Source organism: Pelophylax lessonae (assembly GCF_965119305.1).
Source record: "Pelophylax lessonae genome assembly, chromosome: 13".
Classification (NCBI taxonomy): domain Eukaryota; kingdom Metazoa; phylum Chordata; class Amphibia; order Anura; family Ranidae; genus Pelophylax; species Pelophylax lessonae.
Window position 1 is genome coordinate 52,504,214 of NC_138780.1, and position 4,286 is coordinate 52,508,499.

The window sequence follows — 4,286 nt, forward strand, 5'->3', positions numbered from 1 at the left end:
CTGAATCAACTTTGAACTAGATGGACTAGTGTCTTTTTTCAACCTGACTAATTATGTAACTATGAAACCCCCCCATGGAGCTACAAGCCTTCCCCGTCTTCTTTAACCTGCCCTTTCAGGGGGATGGGGTGTGTTATGCCCTCCTAAATACTCCCCAGCCATCAGGTATTTTGGCACCATTGCATCACACTGTGCATCACACTTTAGGTGCAGCATAATGATGTCACACAGTGGATGTTAACATCACAGCACAGCATCAGCATGCCCGGGGGATCTCCAGGCACTTTGTATATTAACTGCCATGCCCCCTTGGGGAGATGAATAGTACTGCACTACTTCCCAGATGATTAGAATGTTAAAAATTAAATCCACATAGCAGTTACAGCAGGAAAAAAAAAGTGTCTATAGAAAAAAATCTTAAGGGGCTCACACATGTACTTAATCCTTTGTCCACCAGCTTACACAAAATGTGGATATATTCCAGCTGCCTGCCTGCCTAGACATTCCACTGGCATAGCATCAGCACACACTAGCGCCACGTTACGACAGCATGTGCTGGTGCCACATTATGTCATTATGCTGCACCGGAAGTAGGATACGTGGCATGGCGAGATGGCGCCAATACATGTGGTGGTACTGTATGATTACTGTAGATTAAGATAAAGGGAATTTTCACTTACCTGTAATTTCTTTACCTTGGATTGCAGTACAGGGCACAGGATCCTTCCCTCTGTTTCCTGTGGTCATTCTTAATTGCTTGCCAAAAAACTGGAGTCTCACTAACTGGGTGGGTTTATACAAGTTCTTTGGCAGTGTCCAATCACTTGAAGGTAGCCTGCATAAAACCCATGATCTATGGCTACAGCCTTGTGCATTTTACTATACTTCAAGTTAAGGAATTTATAGGTAGGTAAAAATTTCCTTTTTTATCTGCGTGGAATTTTTTTGACAGAAACATATACCGAGAGAACAGAGGCTTCCATTTACCTCTACTGCTTAAACTACTAGGAGGATCCTAGCTGGCCTTGGCCTTTCTGAGTGTATATTACATTTCTGACTTTGTTCTGACTTTCTTGGTATTAATGCTTATTTAGGGTTAGTGACTAAAACTAGGGAAACCACAGACATCCAAGCAACTGGTATTTTTAGAAAGTTTGATACAAGTCATTTTGATTAACCAGCTGTTTTAAATTATTCCTCTATTGTTCTAGAAGGCAAAAACTCAAATAAAACAACTGCCAATGTACATTTTCATTGGGTTAAAAAAAAAAAAAATTGATCCAGCAGGTAGATTACTTTTAGGATTGTTAACCCCTTTTTAACTTTATTACCTATGGCATTAAAGATACTCAAATCAGTGAAATAGACTTGTATGTCAGGCCTTATATATTTTTAAACTAAAAAAAAATGAGAAAATTAAATAAAATGCACAGAAAATGTCTGGCATACAAATTGTAACGATCTAGGGCCATTCTTGACCTGCTGGGGTGACTTGGTTATCTCTTTATTAAATATTATTATGATTAAACAGATAAGCACACAATCTTCCAAATCAAGGAAAATGATTATTTATAAAACTTTTTTTCATTTGACCCCTATTACATTGCAAAAAAAAGTATTTAAAGTATTTTACTGTAGTTTTCAATGTAGCCATGCTGTTTTCTTTCAAATCTTGTTATTTAAAGGTCTTTAATACTGTTTTCACAAGTGATTCTTATTAAAAAGGAATTGTCTTTCACAGTCTTGTAGATTCTAAGAGAGCAAAACTTGGCCTACTGTGCAGAGGCTCAACTGCTCCATGTGTCAGTGATGGAGAAGTAGTAGGAGATCAGGGCAACCAATCATGAGGCATTCATGTGATTAAATAAATGGAGTATAGTGCCTGCTTTCATTTAACATAGCTGAAGGAGAAAGAGCATGCTGTGGAGAGGTGGGTTCAGAGAAAAGTCATGGTTTATGTAAGGGGTTCATATTTCCAATGCCTTTGTGCCATAGTGAGCAACGATCATGTAAATGAAGTGAGACTAGAGGTTGCAGTGGTTGTATCTGTAACCAGGCAGGTGTTTTAAAGGAAAGTCCCACAAGTTACTAGAAAAGTACAGTAAATATCATGGGATTCAGTGTGCATACAAATACATATACAAAGGGCATTTTAGAAACAAGCACATCTGAAATGATTTTAAGATGTATTTTTGACTTATGCCAGTCATAGACAATTCGAATCACGTATGGGCAAATCAAATGTACCCAAGTTAATAGATAAATCAACTTGGGTACAACCAGCCTGTTGGATTTCACATTTAATTATTGCCAGCAGCTATTATAGCCACTAGCAACAAATACTGCCTTCTCCTGGAGGGGACGGCTTACCCTGCGCCCCCCCCCCCCCCCCCCCCCCCGTAAGAACATAATGGCTCCACAAGAAGGATTCACTAATAAACACTGACTGTATTGATGGGGGAGTTGAGCAATCTTCTTTCTTGCAACCCATGGCCGGCTTTCCTGCAGCTGATGGTTGGCTTTATCTTTGTTTATTCATTTTTATCTACGTTCAAAAGGTTATTATGCTTTAAAGTGGAAGAAAACCTAACTTTATCTATCTTTAAAAATGTTTCCAATTCCTCCTTCTACCTATCCTGCCTAACTTGTACAAAAAAGGGGGAGGAGCCTTGGCGTGCGATGGTGCTCACACTGGTCTGGCGAGCTCCCAGCTGACCCCCCGCTGCCACCTGATGCCAGAAAGAAGCCTAGCTGCGAAAAAGGTTGGCGCCCGGCTGTATAAGACTTTAGATTGCAGGCATACTGTCTCTCCTGCCCTGCTGACACTGGCCACACGAGGCTTTAGCTTGCAGACACACTGCTGCTCCTGCCCCGCTGACACTGGCCCCGCTGATGCTAGTGGAAGAGGACTGGGATCTAATGGTCACCCCTCCTTGTTGAACCCACCAGCTGTGGATCCGCTTACCAACCGCTGAGGTTGCCGGGACTGTCTGGGGGAGGCTCTGACACCTCGGTGGGGAACGTGGCACGATCGCCCCTGGAGGAGAAAGTGGAGGAGAGCGGGGTGCGGAAAGACAGAGGGGCAGACCCCCGAGCTTCAGCTCACGAGGCTTCAGCTCATTCCCTGAGGTAGGTGACCTCAGTATGTAGACTATAGACTGCAATATATATGCATGCAGCTACACCTCTGAACACAGTACTCAGCCATTCACCCCTGCACATACTCAGCCATATGTCCCTGCAGAGAGCTTTGTAATGGACTGTGAATAATTCAGAGAGCGGGGCCCCTTTGAGTAGTCAAACTTGACCTTCACCCTCAGAGTTTTGGGCAATGGGCAACTCTTCCCCTGGCCAACCGTACTTACATCTATTTGGCCAGATTTTACATGGCTAGATACTTACCGATTGCCGTAGTTATGTGACCACCCACTCATCCATCAACTTACCTCTCTAAAAACCCTGTGGGCTAAAGATAAGAGGTAAATCAAACAAAGCAGGAATGGGCAAAATTGCCCAAACAGCCCCTAGCCTGGGTGGCATCCAACGCTATATGTCAGCGGAGACAAGCATGCTTGAAGAGGGGCTTGGGAGCCCCCGGTAGGGGGCCTCAGCTTGGCCGGGCCATAGTAGGCAAAAACTGCCACCAGAAGAAAGTACAGCAAAAAGGCCTAACGGATCGGCTTTGACCCGGCCAAGAAGTTCAGGGGGCAACTCTATAGGAGGCCCTAAAATACAGAGCGGGGAGCCAAAAAAAAGGGGGCTCAATTTTACTAGCAGAGGAGGAATTAGGATCTGAAGGAGCCCAGATGACTATGCCATTAATCAAAGAAACCCTGGCAGAGATGCTCTCCAAAATGGAGATATCTCTGAAAACCGATATTGCAGCAGTTCGTATGGATATCGGACAGGTTCTCGGCCGAGTGGAGGAGATGGAGGAAAAGCTAGATATGCATGACCAAAGGCTAGAGGATCTGAGTGAGCAGATGAAGTCCCTGCAGAGAGCTAATAGAGCCCTGGCATACAAAATTGAGGATCAAGAGAAATTAAGCCGGCGTTAAAATCTGCGCATACGAGGCTTGCCAGAGAAGTATAAAGACGGAGAGCAAGAAAAGGAGGCCTCAGAAATACTGAAAATCGACAGAGTCCATAGGGTGACAAGATATTGAGGCCAAGCTGTTGAAATCCCAAGAAACATGATAGTGAGGTTCCACTATGTAGAGGAGAAATTGATCATAATAGAAAAAGTTAGGCACTCTGGAGGGATTCTTCTTGATGGAGTAAATCTA